Here is an 18,670-nt window from a genome sequence, read left to right as displayed (position 1 = left end):
TGCTGTAGATTTTTTTTCTAGTCATGGATAATTGGAGTTCTATATGCCTCACTTACCTGTACGTCAAATTCTTTTTCCATGCATGGAAAGTTTTCTGCCATTACTTCTGTGAACAGGTTTTTTTACATTCTCCATTGATTGATCAATCTTTTCTTTATGCATTATGTAGCAGCTGTTGGATTGATTTTTTGTGGTTCCTTGCTATTTTTAAGAAATCTTTCTTTTTATGAAAACTGCAAACCTGTTCTAGATCTGATATTTTGCCATTATACAATTTGTTCTGCTGCATATACTTTCAATGGAATTTTAAAACTCCTGCATATCTGTTTCATGGGTTCCATTTCTTTCTTTTTAGAAAATGACATTTTATTTTATTTTGGTACTGGGAATCAAACTCAGGACCTTTCTCTTGCCAGGCAGGCAGTGTGCCACTGAGCTATATCCTCCTGCACACACAACTTTTTTTAAAGAGAGAAAAGAAAAACCAAAATTTTAAAACTGATAACACTGATTAATACATTGTTTAATGTTCTTTAAATTAGTTACTCAGAGTACAAGTTAGTAGCATTTAATTGCCCAAATAATATTAACACAAATCTTTTTTTCAATGAGCTAAGAGTAATTAGTAATATAACTATCTTATCTTATACCCTCAGTATATGTTATGGGACTTGGTAGAACCTACCAGCAGCCACGAGGAATCTAGGTAAAAGGAGAGGCCAAGAAAAGGTGGCCAGGAACGGTGTGAATGTGTGTGTGTGTGTGTGTGTGTGTGTGTGTGTGTGTGTGTGTGTGTTGGGAGGGTGGTGCTCAGATGATTCAGCTCTAGGAGAACAGTTCAAAGCAAGATGGGATGGGGGGAGTGAGATAAAGCAGAACCATGCAAGACTGAGAAGCCTAAATCTGGGTGGAAATGAAAGGGTGAGAATAGAGAGGACATTCTTTTGCCAGAAAACTGAGGGAGGAAACAGATAGAAGGACTGTCTGAGTTTCAGAGAAGGCAAGAAAAGGGTAGGATGTTTCTGCAAAATACTAATGTGACACCTTAGGGTACTAGTAGTGAACCTCTGTCACACGTGCCACAGTGGACATGCACAGCCCTCGCTTGTCAGTATATGAGCCAAGTCATCCAAGGGACCATTACTCCAGCTGACCAGCATTCAGACCTAATTGAAGTTGGCACTTTGTGATGAGTAAATTGGTCTTGGGTAGCTGTTTGGGCAGTCTCTAAAAGGTTTGCCATCACTGCTCCAGAGGAAGTCTATGTTCCATCCCTTACTTCTGACCTCGGAGACCAGCCCCACCTCCTGGATCTCTGGCCACATCCTCTTCCCAGAGATGTAGCATTTGACCCTACTTAAACCCCCACTGCTTTTCACTCTGTCCTCCCATCCTGAGACCCAGTAGGCCATAGCTGAAGATAATTGATGCTTGAGAGGCCTTTCTAGTGGCTGAGCCCAAGGAATCAGATGTTTTCTTTGGATTCCTTTTCCATGTCCTTTCACTGTTTTTTCCACCACAAGCCACTCAGTAGATGTAGATACAGGGGCAGGAGTTTGAGAGGAGGGAGCCTGGTCATACAAGGAGATGAAACCCACACTTCTCACTCCTGCTGGCATGTTTTCACCTCCCGTCTCCCCTCACCTCGGCTGACAGACTATTTCATTTTCTGCAGAAGCTTCTGGAATAAGGATTGGGCCCTTTCTCAGTCCCTAGGCTTCACTTGCTGACTTGGAATTCATGCTACCATACATCTCTTGAGGCTCAGAGCCTCTTCATTATAATTGGGGATGTGGTCACACGCAGTGCACACAGGCCCCTTCTCTACTGTGCTTTAATAGAGACAAAATTTATTTCAGGAAAAACAAAACCAAGAAAGTTTCCTTAAGGGGCATTTCAGAGTGGAGTGACGTTAGAATTGGATGTTCCAGGGGGAGTAAGACTTTGCCATTTTATAAGTACACTGAAATTAGGGAGCATCTTAGCCTGGGGACAGAGATCTCTAAGACCTTTGATGCTGTCACTGTTAATCTGAGTACTGACAGAAAGTGTCCCAAGTCTGAGGGGCATGGAGGGCAGAAATCCAGAGAGCTACAACAGCCCCAAGGGAGACTCTGTCTTTCAAAACCAGGAGTTCCCTCGGTGTGAAGTAACATCCCTTTGGGCAGCAATCAAAGCTTAGATAATCTTCTGTCACCACAGAGACCACTATGGGGAATTACAGAAAATACTCTTTACCTGGGTCTTCTAATGTACAAGAGGGCAGGGCATTCCAGACAGAAAAGAAAATGTGCAGCATTTGGCTCTGAACTTGCAGCAAGGCTCCTAGCTCAGACATTGATTGTTATTGACCTTCTTCCTACAGCCTGCTGGCTGGGATCCTAACAGCTCTGCAGATGCAATGTGGCTCTTTCATGGGAAAGAGGCAGGGTCTGTGGCTAAGAAGAGGCACCAGTGGGAGCAGGTAGCAGTGTCCTGAGAAAGCCATCCACAGTGGGTCCTGAGCATCATATTTTCAGTGGACAAAGAGTCAGCAGGAACCAGGATTGGAGAAGGGCCTCATAGGTCCAGCAAAGGCAGAGAAGGCGTAGATAAAGGAATCATGGTCAGTAATATTGTAGAAGGAGAAAACACCAGCCTCATAGTCCAGAAAAATCCCAGTTCAGCATGGAGGCACCTGAAGTTGGAGGGGTGTGTGAGGGCAGGTGCCAGAGTGATACTCTTCTTTTTTCCATGACTAGAATGTCCCAGAGCCATTCTCAGGACTGAGAAAAAAAAATCCCCCTTTTCTGTACCAAGATTCTATGAATTCCTAGGCCCCATGCCTCTTTTCCTATTACACCTACCTCCCAGTAAAGTTTTGCAGAATTGAAACTTTGGGCACCCAGACCTATGGGATAATTATCAAACCTCTCTTCATGTTTAGGCATGTTCTGTTGGTATCTCCAAAGCTGATTTGTCTCCAAACATCTGAGAGGACGAGCCGCGCCTCCATCCAGAGCGACGTGTACTCCACAGGCCCTTAGCATCCTCTTCAGTCCCAGCACACAGCACACAGTATTCAGGGGTGGGCAGGCAATGTCCAGCTTTGTCAGGTTCCAGGATTCACTCCTTTCCAGGACAACTGTCACTTCCTGTAGCACTTCCAGCACGGAGCTCTGACTCCTCTGGTGCCGCTCTGAGATCAGTGCCTGCAGGGCCTGGCTCTGTCGGGTGAGTTCTCTGTTTCCCCCAGAATTCTCTTTTCACTTTCTCTGTCCACTTTCATCTTCTTCCAGCTTCTGTAGCTGCCTCTGCTCCTCTTCAGCCAGAAAGTTTCTCTGTGACACAAACTCTGTATGAATCCTCGATTTGTGTGTCTCAGCTTCCTTCTTCCAGTCTGCTCTCTGCACTGCAATATTCACTCCCAACTTCTCAGCCAGTTCCTGCTGTTGTCTCAGTTTCTCTAATTGCTCCATGGATCTTCTGGTACTCCTGAGCTGCCTCCTCAGTAGGGACCACGGTGTGTATTTGGTGTTTCCTGGATGGGGCACACACCCAGCAGAGGGCCTGTCTGTCTTTCTCGCAGAACACGTGGTCTCTCTTGTGCACCACACACTGTTCCCCTGGTGCTTCCTGCCTGGCATCCTCATTCATTTGCCTGAGCATCCACCACACTGAGTGTCCACCATGTTGGTTAGGTGCCGATTGGGCCTGAGGTTCTTGAGCAGAAGCACTGCCAGCACTCAGGACAGACACCACCTCGAATTGCCCAGCATCAGAGATACACGCCCAGCAGAAGCGTGGCCAGTCAGTGCTCAAAGGTCCACTATGACATCCAGGCAGAGACAGCCACGTTACCTCCTCTCACATCATTGCCAAGGGCCCTGCTGAGGCCATGGGGAGGTGCCTGGTACACAGCACTGTGGAGACCTTGAAGGGGCTTCTCTGGGGTCTCGGTGCTGGCTCCCTGCTTCACTTTTAATGGATTCCATTACTTTCCTATGCTGGACACTCACATTTTCTATCATTTCCCTAAGCTCCTCTATTTTTTCATCTGTATCTACTCTAGACTCACAAACCATGCCTTCATCTGGGTCATCATCTCTTTAGATATCTGAGAAATTATTTCTGATTTGGTTTTTTCTAGATCCTCATTCATCTGCTTTGTTACTCCCACTGTTACCATATCAGAGTTTGGGTGCGTGGCCTGAAAACTGTTCCACATCACTGCTCTCTAGCACGCCTTTGGCAAGTTGGAAGTCTGTGGCTGCATCTTGTTTCCATGTCTTCTCATTTTCTTTTGTTTTAGTTTAGTTTTTTGCTTTGGTGCTTGTAAATTGCTTTTGGTCAGTAGCTTTATTGCTAATAGTGAGAACTCCCTAGGAAATGACTAGTTTTTGAGATATCTTTTAGGTGTATCTAGCTTTTGGCTTTCAAGTCTGTTACAAGACTCCACCTCTTCAATATACTGGGGCTGAGAAGTTGCTGCCTATCTGGCCTAGTCCCTGGTCCTTTGGTTCTGGCCTAATGTATGGTTTATGACCCTCAGGCAATCACGGTCTTGGCATCCACGGAAGAAAAACTGACTGGAACAACTACTTCAACTTTGCTTGAAGTAGTACAACCAGTAACGACCATGGCATGCAGCACAGTCTAAAAACTGACGACGTGTATGTTCATAATGATGCTCTTCTATGAGACTGGCATTTGAGTAAACAGAATCCAGGAAGCTCAATGGCCCTTCTAATGTTTGAGAACTTTATTTGCCACCTTTAACTGTATGAACAAAATTTGTAGTCATATAACAAAATCTAAAACAAACCAGAAAGTTGTAGAGTAGAAATTCCCTCAATGATGCAATTTTACCTTTAGCAGAGAAAATTTAAAAAGGATAAGAGGAAAAAATAGAGATATAGAAGGCTAAAAAGAAATTAGAACCAAGGCAAAGGACAAAGAAATATTATGTAAGTTTTGAGAAACTGGTGAAAAAGACAGGAGGGGAAAAAAGAGGAAAAAACAGCAAAATAGAAACATGGCTGGGGCTATAGTTCAGAGGCACACCCCTGCCTCACAAGCACAAGGCCCTGAGTTCAATTCCTGGTACCAACAGAGAGAAAAACACACACACACACACACACACACACACACACACACACACACACACGGGAAACAATGTTCACAATGGTTGGTGGGGCAAAGAAAGTAAGAAAAAAATGACCACTTCAGTACGTGTCTCTGATATTACTTACTGGTAGACAAAGAGGCAGAGTTCGGATCTGTGTTGATTGGCTCCAGCGAGCCAGCAGTAGAAATAGGTGGGATGCTGGAGAATCCCAGCCAGTCTGCACTTTCAAGTTTACTGAAGATCAGACTGATCCTGTTTTCTAGCTGGGAGTTTGGGACAGAGCTGTTCAGCCTTCAACACTCCAGGTGCCTCTTGTTGAGTGGAAATCAATTTCCTGATGCTGGGTGTCTCCCACGGCTCCACCTAATATTGGGAGGCCTGAGATGAACCAACCCATGGCTGTTTTGAGCCTCAGGTTCAGCTGGCCCCTTTCCAAAATGCAACTGGCAGTCACCCTCTCCTGGGAACTTCTGAATGGAATCACTTACCACCTGTTGCAGTCTGCAGTGTTCTCTGTTCTATTCTACTAGTGTGTTTCTCTGTGGAGGCCTCTGGAGTCACCCAGTCATGGTGCCGCAGTAGGTTTCACCCACTTCTCTCCTGCCATGAGCCAGGAGAAAGCAGTGTTTTCCAGTTGTGTCTTCTGCATGAGGTCCGTGTCTTTGCTCTTCCCATGGGTCCAGTTCTCACTTCAGATCCTTGCCAGGTCCCAGGGACCCACTTCATCTCTTCCCCACATTGTTATCATACTGCAACTGGACTCCAAATCTGGAAGAGGCTCATCTGCTGCTCCTCACCGTTCTGCATTTTCCCAGAAGCCTAAGGACAAGTACTTCAATTCCTATCCATGCCACTGTGTAGTGAATCTCTAACTCACACCTCCGACTATTCCACAGAGAAAAGTCTTCTGAGACAGTTGGAATAGGAAAAGGGCTCTCGAAAGCAAAGCTGCAGGACAGGATTCGGTGTAGCACCTCTCACTCCTCTAGCCAGCTCTCTCCTCTGAGGCTGCTTGTTTTCCAGCAGAGACTGAATACTGTTCTTTTCTCATGTTTTTCATATTCTTCACAAGCAAATTCATTTAAGCTCATTGCTTCAAAGATTATCCTCATGATGAATCCAAAATCTGATCTCCAGCTCAGACATTTATCCTGGGCTACAGGGCTGTGTATGCTACTACCTTCCAGTGATGGTGAATATTTCAAGTCAATATATCCTTATCTAAAGTCATCATTTTCCCCACATCCAATCTTCCCCATGTATCCCTGTCTTAGCAAAATCTAGATTCCTTATCATCTTCAAACTCATCTAATTATTAAACCCCATCCTTTCTGTCTTTTCATCCTTCCTTTCCTTTCTTTCTTTCCTTCCTTTTTTTTCTCTTTCTTTTGATGAAAGCTGAGAGGTATAAGCATGCTAGACAAGTACTTTGCCTTTGAGCTATATCCTTAATCCTTCTTATCCATTACTTGTAGATAATCTCAAAACATCAGTCTTCTCTAACCTCACTGTTACTAATTAGCTCTACCAACACACCACTCATCCTTGTCTGAAATGATGCCATAGTCCCTACTTGACTTTGCTTTCTTTAAACACCATCCTCTCACACTGCTTCTTCATGACATGGTCAGCAAAACCTTTCTGAACTGAACCCTAATCATCAGTACTGGGGTACAGCCCAGTGGGGGACCATATGCTTAGCATGTATGAGGGCATGGGTTTTATGCCTGTACTACAAAAAAGCAAACAGACAAACAACAAAATGTGAAGTTTAAAACCACCAGAGTCTCCCTCATTGCTTACAGGACACAATCCAATTTATTGAGCAGGTGTCTTATTTGCTTTTCTCATTACTGAAACAAAATACCCAACACTCAAAATTAAAGGAGGAAAGGTTTACTTAGCTAACAGTTTGTGGAAGTTTCAGTCCATAATTGGCTGGCTCCAAGCCAAGGTGGCACATGGCAGAGGGACAATTCGTGACCACAAAAGGCAGCAAAAGTAACAGGAGAGGAGAGAGAGAAAAGGGAGGAGCCTCTTTATGTCCCTTATATTGCATGCAACCTACCTGCTCTAGGGTGGGTATGGCACTCACATTCATAATCCTAGCATTAGACTATGAATCAATCACAAACTCGAGATTCAGCCACCACCAAAAAGCCCACCCTCTATGACTACATGAGGCTTTCAGGGGACATCCAGACACAAACCAAAACAGCAGGTCTAATAATGTCCTTTATGATCTGGGCCCTGGCCCACAAAGATACTCAGGAGCCGCTGTCACCTTTGCAGATGGCTGCCAGTACCTGAAATACAATTGCTCTCTCTGTCTCTGGTCCTTTGCACAGGAATAGCCCTTTAATAAAAATAAGTTCAGCATCTCTGTCCTTCCCAGCTCCATCCTTCAGGTCTCAGATTTGGCATCAATTTCCCCCCCCGCCGAAGACCTCTCGAGCCCAAAGCTCCCTGCTCTTTTCATTCTGTAACACAGCATCACTGTAACTGCTGTTTTACTTGTTATTTCTTGTTTGTCTCCCTGCTGAGAACACAATGTAGATAGAGCCTGGCACGTGGCAAACACTCGGTAAATATTGGATGAATTAGTGACCATCATTTTAAAGAGACAGAATGGCTCCCAGGCAAGGATGATTTCATTGTGATGTGATTAAATGTATTGACATGTCTAAATAAAAATGTATCAATCATTGAAGGGGCCAGTCAGTTTGGGAACACAGAGTAAGGTGAGTTGCTGAAGTAAATGCCGAGCGTTTACCTGAGCACATCCAAGATTTAAGGAGTAGGCGCCAATGGACTTCAAATGTTGTGGCCCCATTAGTAAGAACATCCTTCTTCTGAAATGGTTATGTCAAGCTCTTCAGCCATTAACTCCACATTTCCTAATTCTATAGTCATGTAGCACTTTTATGTTTATTATTTAGTATTATTTAGTTTATTATTTAGTATTTCAGGATCTGTACAGTGGCTCATCGTGCTTGCATATTTTTGTGTGTTCCAGCCATGAACTGACCTGGGCGGGGTGCTAGTGCTGTCCACTGCTTGTTCTTTGGACACTTCAACCAGTCTTTAAAAAATTTAATTGACAATAATTGTGACTGTTTGTAGGACACAGTCAGATGCTTTAAGCTATGTATAAATTGTAGAAAGATTTAATCAAGCTAGCTCACCTATCACCTTTTCATGTATGTGGTGAGAACATTAAAAATCTATTTTAGAAATCTTGAAATACACATTGTTATTAACCGTGGTTACCTCGTAACACAATAGATCACTAAAACTCATACCTCCGTTCTAAAATTTTGAACCTTGAGATGACTTCCTTTTCTCCGTCCTCCCTGCAACACACACCACTTCTGTAACTACCTTTCCAGTCTCTTACTGTGAGGTTGTCTTGGTTTCCATTTCACATCTAAATGTGCCCAGCTTATTTCACTTAACACAATGCCATCCCTTACCATCCGTATTGTTGTTAAAGACAGACACTCCTTTTTAAGGTTGTATAGTATTCCTTCTTGTATATGAGATCACATTTTCTTAATCTGCTTATCCATTCTTACTTTGTTTTGTAGGTTCAAGTGGTCCTGGAATATGGAAGCAAGTCCATAAAACCAACAGCGGAGGACCAAGGAGGCTATTACCGGGGCAGGGACTAGGCCCTGTAACTCAAAATCACTTTTAGTCACTAGTGGGTTCCTGGCGAATTTAGGATTCTTTGTCAAGGACTCATGACATTTTGCTCTTTGACACACAGAGAGAGTTATCTTATAATTTACTCCTTAATGGGATAGTTGCTAAGTCATAGTGACCAAAAGAACACAACAAATGAAAGGTTTATTAAAGTAATTTTTTAAAGTGACCAAATAAATGTCACTAGAAATACAGAATCTTGGTATGACTCTCAGAGAAAGGCTTTAGGTTCTACTAAAATCCTAGCAACTGGAATTTATATCTTAAAAAAAAAAACATATAGTCCTCTCTTGTTGGAATAAAAAAGAAGTGTAAAACTCAAAGGGCTCCTTTATTCAGATAGTCACGATGTCTACTACATGACAGTTTGACAAGTAAAATATAGTATAATAGTTTTCTACATATTTTCAGAAGAGTTTGATGGTTTATAATTTCAGTTGTTGTAAAATGAATGAAATTGCTAACATCCACTTAATGAAAGTATTAATGCAAATAACTCGAGTCAAATTCATACAGCCCATGCGGGCATCTTGTAGAAACGATGTATTATATCTCGCAGAAACTCCAAAGCATCATGGAAAAGCTGCAGCAGTGAATGCTGTTTCAGGAAGGTACAACTCTTAATTTAGATCTTTGTCCTTTAAAGCCAGAAAGGACATGAGATAATTGGGAACTGTCTTGGAACAGGGTTACTTATGAATTTTTCTAAGAGTAGGTGTTAGTCTGTGGCCTCGTTTCTGTCCTTATATCAAAGAAGGAGTTCCCGTTTAAATTAATTTCAAAGTACAAGCACATTCAGAATCAGATTAGACTGTTCATTTCTCTAGTGATTCGAGCAAAACATGAATTTTCTTTAATTAAAATATGCGTGGGGGAAGTAATGAAAATTTTGCTAAGGTTATAACACGTTTTGAAAACTAACCTGATCATACACTGAAAAAAAAAAAAAGAGGTAAAAGGAGAAAATAAAAAGTCCTAAGAGAAAAGAAAGATTAAATGACTTTTATCACTCTGGGAGGCTGATCATAAGATTGGCATTTATATTAGGGAGACCTTGAAATAAATTAACACATAAATTAGGGTTTGGGATGGTAGCTCATTGGAAAGGCTCTAGGTTCAGTCCCTGGTTTAAAATAAATAAATAAAAAACAGGAAAAGGAAGAAACTTTATTAACTTCTTGACATTCAGCACCCTGCAAGTTGAGCTTAGGTTTTTATGAGAAATCAGTGTAATGAAGATGTTTTACTTGTTAATAAAAGCAGGCGATTATTTTACAAGAATTTGAGAAAGCAAGCCAAGCAAGTCAGCGTTAATCTGCTGTGAGTGATAAGGTGGAGACTGCCCTTACTCAGGTCCACTTCCTGTGCTCTTTACTTCCTTCTTGTCTGAATCCGTTTCTGCTGCTAAAATGAAGTTTCTGGTACTGGGTAATTTATGCATGTATGTGTGCATTTATTTAGCTTATTTGTCTTTTTGAGACACGGTTTCACTATGCAGTTCAGGCTGGCCACCAACTCACAGCAATCCTCCTGCCGCAGCCTCCCAAGTGCTGGCATTACAGGCGTGTGTCACCACACCCCACATGATAATGGATAATGTATAAATGCTTCATTTCACACCATCTTGTAAGCTGGGAAGCCCAAGATCAAGGCACTGAAAAGTACCCTGTCTGGTTAGGGCTGCCATTTCCACGATGGCATGTTGAATGCTGCAGCCTTGAAAGGGAAGGAACATTCTGTCCTCACAGGATGGAGAACAGAGGAGCAAAAGGGCCTGGCTATCTCCAGCCCTTTTATAACATTGCCAATCTCATTTATAGGGCTGCATCCTCATGGCTGAATCACCTCCTAAAAGCCCTACTTCTCAGTATCATCCCATTGGTAACAAAGTTTCAACATATGAATTCCAGAAGTTACACAGGTATTCAAGACATAGCACCTCTTTTTTTTTTGTTTGTTTTTTTTTTTTTTTTTTTTTTTTTTTTTTGAGACAGGATCTCACTCTATAGTCCATGCTCGCCTAGAACTCACTATGTAGCCTAAGCTGGTCTTAAACTCACAGCAACCCTCCTGTCTACGCTTCCCGAGTGCTGTGATTACAGATGTATAACACCATGCTTCACCTATTGCCTCCTGACTCTTCATCTTCCTGGGTTTTTAAAGAAGACTTGAACCCATAATTTTTTCTTTAGATGGCTAAACAATATAATGAAACCAATCTCTACCAAACACATGTGTACTGAGATGTCCACTCTGCCAGACTGAACACAGAATTAGCGCCATCCCATCAGTAACTGAAAGATCTTAGAGACAGAAGGGTTGGTGTTTTCCAACTCTGATTTTAAAGCTAAAACAGGAGACCATAGAGAAGACTTAGTCTTCACTATTACGTAGCTGCTTTGCCACCAAATAGGGTGTACACTCAGGATTCCTACCGTCCAGGTCCAGTGATGTCCTTCAGCACATGGGCTTCCTCCATCACCTTGTGAATGTGATGCAAATAACATGGCAGCAGTGTCTCAATCTTTGGACTTAACATTGGCTGCTGCTCCTAATCAGATACGGAAGCTGGCACAGAAAGGTTTAATGTGGCCATGGCTTCAGGGCATTCCGTCCATGGTAAGCTGGCTCCAGGGCAAAACTATCATGGCAGAAGAGCATGAAAGAGCAAAGATACTTAGTTCCTGTCAGTCATGAAGCAGAGCAGGGGGCAGTACCAGAAAGGAAGTAACCAAGGTCTTGCTTGCTATAATGCCCAAGGTCTTGCTTCTGGTGTATCTCACCAACCTGTGAAGCATTTCTTAATCCAATTAAGTTGATATATTACTGTCTACACTGCCTGTCTTAGTAGCCATTACTGACACACAATACCTGTTGACACCTATGATTTAAAGAAGGGGAGGTTTATTTTGCTTCATATTTCAGTTCAGAGTCATCTGGCTCCAAAAACCACCACAGCAGAGGAACTATGGTAGTGGGAAAGCTATTCCTATCTTGGCAGTCTAGAAGCAAAATGAGCAGGACAGAGATGGTAAGAGAGATACACCTTTCCAGGTCACGTCTCCATAACCCTCCTCACCAGGGCAGGTCCCACCTATTAACAGCAAGTCACTGTAACACCCCTGTGGCCCAGTCCTTTTCCAGAAGCCTCACCCATGAGTGAAGAGGCTTTTGGGGGGACAGCTAGATATAAACCATTACAGAAGCTTCTAAGTACTCCCCAAGAGGCCCTCACAGAAGCTTGCTCCTGGGATCAGAGGAGGCCTTGAGACTAGAGAGAGGCCCCACTTAACTCTGTGTCAGACTTAAGTGCCAGGAAGCCTTATATGTCACTGTTTGCCAAATGATTTAGAAGTTTTCAATTAAGGCCACCTTCACCTAAACTGAAATCTCAGCTGTGAATGCACTGGCCAATGGGTAGACTTTCAAATAGGGATCCATGTTCTACTCTTCCTGATGGGGTTATTCAAAGAATGAAAGAATCCCACTGAAGAGGAAAGGAAGAGGCACACTGTTCCTTTAGCATATGGCTCAGGGAAGAAAACATCAGAGAAAAATAGTATCACATGATTTCTGTTATAGACTAAATTATCTCTGTTAAAAGATTGAATGCTGAGGTGCCAACCCTGTAACTCAGAATGTGGCCGTATGTAGTTATAGGGTCTTTAAGGAAAGTATTAAGATAACATGGGCTTTTAAAGATGGGCCCTAGTCCCATGACTAGGGTCCTTATAATGAGTGAATTTGAACACAGTTACAGGAGAGTGATCATGCAAACGGAGACTTCAGAAGAAACCAGCCCTGCTGACATCATGATCTCAGACTTTGGTCATCAGAATTTGAGAAAGCCACTCACTGTGTGGTGCTTTGCTACGGCAGTCCAATAGCAAATGACACAGGCACTTTTTTGTGTTACTACTTGGCCTCTTATAACAAAGCAACATGTTTCCCAGTGGGTGTCTAGAAGCTCCATGGGGACATTGCTGGGTTGTTTTACCTCACTACCACATCTGTGGCCTCAGCATAGAGTCCAGCATAGAGCAGATGACTGAAAGGTGTGCATTAACTGACCACAGATAGAGACTAAACTTAAGTATTAAAGAAAAATACAAATTTCAGATAATCTCCCTGATATTGATGGCTACTGTGTTGCATGGTATCATTTTTCTCAACTACTGAGCATTCTTCAAAAACATGCCTTGTCATAGGTGAATGAAACTCTGAGTGGACAAACCATAACTTTTAACCACCCTCTGACATATTTAAATAACTTCAATTTTTAGATAAAATAAACATTATCTTTGTGGATGTGTCATTGCAACCTTTTTTCTCTAAACAAGTTTCTAGAAGTAGAATGATTAAGTCAAATGTATGCACACGCCGCAGCACTGACAGATGATTCAGATTCTTAATCTGAAAGGTTTTACCACTTTATACTCCCCCATGGGTGTGTTAGGAGTCCAGCTTCCAGCTCTAACATTTGCCATGTGCCAGATGTGTTAAGCCCTTTAGAAACGTTATTCACTTAGTCCCCTCAAAAATCCTGTGAGGTGGTTGTTAATGTAATCTGTATTTTACACCTGAGGAAAAGAGTCTTAGAAAAATTAAATGATATGCCTGAGTTCCTCAGTGAGAGAGAACTAAGGCACGAACCAGTTCACCTGAGCTTAGTAATTCCCCAGGATCTTTCACCAAAGCTAGCTATTATTGTTTCTTGTGTTTTCACTAATTTGGTAGACAAAACTAGGTAGACTGTTCTAATTTGTATTTTCTGGTTTGCTAACTAGTTTGAATGCATTTTCTCATGTTTAATGGCCATTTTGTTATAGAGGCTGGTTATCATTGTCCGAAATGCAAAGAACCAGAATTATTTCAGACTCTTATTTCTTTTCATATTTTGGAATATTTCCATCTACATAGAGACATCTTGAGGATGGGGTCCAAGTCTACACATGAAATTTATGTATGTTTCATATACATCTTCTATGCACAGACTTAATTTTATATAAATTTTTAGTGTATCTGTGTTTTGACTGCCATCAATTACATGTATGGAAATTTCTACTTGTAGTGTCAAGTTGGTGCTTAAAGACTTTCAAATTTAGGAGCATTTCAGATTTTTGGATTAAGGATGCTCAACCTGCATTGCTTCTTCTAAGTCAACTGTATCTTTATTTTTTTGTTCCTTTTAGTATTGGTATAGAATAAAACAAAACTAAATATGAAAACTGCTGTATATTTATGATGCCCATGAGGATCCAGAAATGAAGATGTGGCCAAAGCCTCACTAAGATTTGGAATTGACAATGCTGATTGCTCAATCCTGTCAAATTTTCAAGGGTTTCATCATCTGGCAAACAATAAGAATTTGAAGATAACTATGTTCATTAACCTGATTGGATTGAGAAACAACTAGGAAGTTAGTATGACATACTTCTGGGTATGTCTGTGAGGAAATTTCTAGAGACAACTGGCACAATGGCCAGCAAAATGGGGGAGGAGATCCATTCTCCATTCCGAATGTGGGCACTGCCATCCCGAAGACTGGGGGCCACACAGAACAGAAGGAAGAGGAGGAAGCTATGTAGTATATCAGTCTCAGCCTGTCCCTCCTCTTTCTTTCCCTCAGCCTCTCTCTCTCTCTCTCTCTCTCTCTCTCTCTCTCTCTCTCTCTCTCTCTGAGGTAACTTTGCTCTGCCATGCCTTTGTGCCTCATTCAGTCCTGGAAACAACATAGCCAAGTAACCACGGACTGAAAATTCTGAAACCATAGCCAAACAAACCTTCTCCACCTTGGGTTGTTTTCCTCAGACATTCTGTCACAGTTAGGGCAAGCTAACACAAGAACCACCCATGTCATAATTTTATGAAGCTTTTCCATCAGTAACATTGCAAACTACTTCAATGAGAAGTTTCCTAATTTTTTATCAAATCTAACATTTTGGTTCTTAACAAATTCTAATGTTGCTCCTAAATTGTAGGGAAAAGAAGAAGAAAAAGAGAGAAGTAGCAAAAAACACTTCCTCGGGTTAACCTTTAAATTTATGCAATCCATAGCACCAAGCCCAAGAACAAAGCATTGAGCAAGGATTCCCCATTTGTCTGGTGATGGTGACAGGATGAAGGCAGACAGAGGGGATTTGTTTTTGTACTGTGAAAGTGCCATTAGCCACACAGAAACGTTTACCTTGGAGATGGGTTCAGTGTGTGGGATGAATAATGATAGGCTGAGGAGCTTAATTTAGGATAAAAGAAGCCACAAACCCACGGCAGACACACAAATTACCAACAAGGCTTTGTGCTGTCCACTCCAAGTATTCCCTGGTACTGTCAACTCGAGGTCAATGGATTAATGGATTAATCACATCAGCAAACAGACTCCATTAAGCAGAAGGTTAAGTGTGGAGAATAATTAAGAGCTTATTCCTGATTATTTTAAGTTCCAAACTTAGAATGAGGGTGTAGAGTAGCCACTTCAGCTCTCCACAACTGTTTCAGTGTTTGTCTGTCTGTTTGTTTGTTTGTGTTCTGGCTACATTAAAAAGAAAGGGAATGCTTCTTTCTTTCTGAGTGCCACTGTTTAACCTCCAGCTTTACAGGGTGGGCCTGTTAAGACCATGCTGATCCTTTAATAATCAACAGCCGTCTCCAGATTATTGACCTCCAGCCTTAGTCAGCTTATCCGGAGTCACTGTCAGCAGTGACTGTGGGAAAAGCCAGCCAAAGGGAGTGAAATTGTTTAGGCAGCAGCATTAGTGCTGATGTTGATGAGTTCCCTGTATGGCGGCTGCTTCACTCACCTGCTTCTAAACTGCCATCCACAAGAGCCAGGTCGCTGATGAAACGCATGCATGGGTGCAGCTGTGTAAAAGTCCCCCCGGGTTGCTGACGGAATTGTGCCATGCTAGCAGCTTTAGTTTAGATCATTCTTCAACTGCTACCAAATTTTATAAAAATTAGAGTTGAAATTGCATTCATCAAGTTCCAAAAAATATTAAAAGGCAGCATTAATATGCAGCTGTGAGTAAAAGAACATGTGAGTGAGTCTGCTAGACAGATCTGTATCTCCAATTAGGATGACCTTGAAGTTGCAGAGAGCATCTTACACTAATCATTAGTGCCTCCAAAGGGGAAATTAGGAGCGAACTTTAAAGAACTCTACTGCCAAAATGCATGCAATCACAATGGAGAAGTTGTTTTAATCCTGTTAGCCTCCCTGGCCTGCAGAAAACCTCACTTTCCATTTAACATGAGAGTTTCAGTAATGGTGCTTCCACTTTTCTCGACAAAGGCCACACAGTTGCCAAGAGATGAAAAGATGGAGCAGCAAAAGACATGCTCAGCCCCAGCGCCAGCTCCAGAGTTCACCTGAATAATTGCAGGTGACCACTTTGTTTTTCCCTTGGGGATGAGGAGAGACTTCCTTACACATCAGCTGAATGCAGAAGTCCCCAAGGATAATGCTTCCTTGAGGACCATGAACACAACAGGACAAGGGTACCTATACTAATTTATTTTTCTGACATGAGATATGGCATACATAGGATTCTAAAAACAGATTAATCTAATAGGTAGGTTCCAAAGGCTAGCCCATTCAAATGTGTCTTCAATGGAAAGGTTACTCTGTTCTACATTAATATCAATTTTATCCAGGAAATAATCTGTCAAGAAATATGATTTTTAAAAAGATAATCAATTTGTGTTAGTAGCTATCTTTTATAAGCAAAACTACTACAGATTTTTTAAAAAATAAAAACAATTTTTTTTCCTTTGAAAGACAGAGCTGCTATAGGTTTTGATAAATTGTTCTATAATTGCTTGGAAATTATAAATATATCTGAGATTAATTACGGAAATCTTTATCCAAAATTCTATCAACTATGAATACTGTGACTAAATTCTAATTACAGAGAAATGATAATTACATGCAAACAAATAGAGCTAATCAAAACCATTAGCAAAACTTGTTAATCAATCACTTCAATCCTATTTGTTCATCCAGAAGTCTAGGAGTGTCTGAGCAGAGGAGAAGGTCATTAATTTAAAAGATACCTCTGAGAATCCCAGAGGTTGAGAAAGGAGTGTCAAATTTAATGAATAATATTCACAAAAGAGAAATTAAAGATGATAGTATCCATTACTAACATGCCAGTTTCCAAAATGTAATGAACAAGGCTGGTCACTTCCTGATGATTCTTCAAGATGCTTCTGGCAAAGTTTATCTATTTATGGTTTCTGATTCCCACAACATAAAGCAAGTAGCTGAGACAGAGAAATATGATCTCAAATAGCATTGCACTATTTCCTTTCCTCAGAGGAAATAGGTTTTAGTCTTCAGAATCAGCTCTTCAGCTAATCTCTTCTATTGACTCCTTTTCCATCAACTTGAGATGCCCCCTCCATCCACTACGGGGGAGAAAACTAGCTCACAATGCAGAGGCTTGCATTTCTAGTACTTTGTCTTAACCCTATTTTTGGTCATATGTTTTAAAAGTGAAGTGTTATAAAGAGAGCACACAGAGTACAAGAATTCAAAAGGAAGAAGCAATGAGAAACAAGGTACACAGTAGAATTGTGATAAACAATGGGAAGAACATAAAAAGAAACAGGAATACAATGAAGAGCATAATCATTGCATACATGAAAATCCATCACGCATGAAGAAAAGTATCAGGTAGTTTCCAGGTCCCAGACGGGAAGAAATTTACTATAAATAAAGAATTAGTAAGCAGGGAGACGAGAGAAGTAGGAAACTAAGAAATAGGAATTTTTTAGGAAATAGGAATTCCTATTTCTTAGTTTCTTGGGAAACTTTCTATCCATTTCTACATGAGAATATAAGAAAGATTTTCTTTAAACAATAAGAGTTTACTGCTCTAGGGGCTGGAGGTTTAGCTCAGTGGCATAAGCGCCTGCCTTGTAAGCAGGCAGTCGTGAGTTTGATCCCCAGTACCGATAAAAAGGAAAAAGACCAAAAAATAAATAAATAAATAAATAAAAAGAGTTTACTGCTCTAAAATGACATCAAAAGAAGCCTAGCCAAGAGTCAAAATTTCACCATGCCAGCTGGCAACAAGACCATGCTAATTGCACTGCTGGGGGAGACCTCACAGAATTGAAGTCCCATCCCCACCCATCAGCACCAAGGAGCCATCTCCTTCAGGTGCCAACAGAAGTCAAATGGGGAACTTGGGCTGCAACCCCTTCCCGGCAGTAACAAGCAGGGCTCCCTCTCCTTCTGCCAAGCTGTGTCCAAAAACAGGTCAGCTAAATTAGAAGATTTAAATAAGAACCAGAGTCTCCTAACACCATGTGAAAATGTTGAGATTTCAATTGAAAATTATTTATGTACCAAGAACCAGGAAGATCTCAAACCAATGCCAAAACAACAATCAAAAGACATCAATACCAAGTGACAAAGATGCTGGAGCCACCTAGCAAATATTTTAAAGCAGCCGTGACAAAGTGCTTCAAGGAACAAGTTCAAACACACTTGAAACAAATAAAAAATACAGAAAGCCTTACAACAAACATGGATAGCCTCAGCAACCACACACACACATGCACACACACACACACACACACACACACACGATCTGAAGTTAAAAAGAAGAGCCAAGTGAAAATTTCAGAAATGAAAATACAGTAAATGAAATAAAAGGCCTGGTGATAGACTCAGCAGCAAAAGTGAGAGGACACAGGAAATAACTAGTGAATTGAAAGAAATTATTCAGTCTAAAAAAAAACAAAAATAATGAATAGACTCAGTAAACTGAAGAACTATAAGAAAATATTTAACAGTGAGGTCATCAGAATATCTCAGAACCACTGGCTATCAACCTTTATGTTCTCTCTCCT

General features: G+C 41.4%; 1 pseudogene; it reads right to left on the bottom strand.

Annotated features, from left to right (window-relative positions):
• Positions 1–2,530: 2,530 nt before the first annotated feature.
• Positions 2,531–15,715, bottom strand: LOC100716048 (E3 ubiquitin-protein ligase TRIM21-like; annotated as a pseudogene).
• Positions 15,716–18,670: the final 2,955 nt, after the last annotated feature.

The sequence above is a fragment of the Cavia porcellus genome, unplaced genomic scaffold (genome assembly GCF_034190915.1).
Source record: "Cavia porcellus strain 051 isolate PalLab524CR breed Dunkin Hartley unplaced genomic scaffold, mCavPor4.1 scaffold_27, whole genome shotgun sequence".
NCBI classification, from domain to species: domain Eukaryota; kingdom Metazoa; phylum Chordata; class Mammalia; order Rodentia; family Caviidae; genus Cavia; species Cavia porcellus.
Note: the sequence above shows the minus strand (reverse complement) of the source record. Positions and strands in the feature narration are given on the sequence as shown.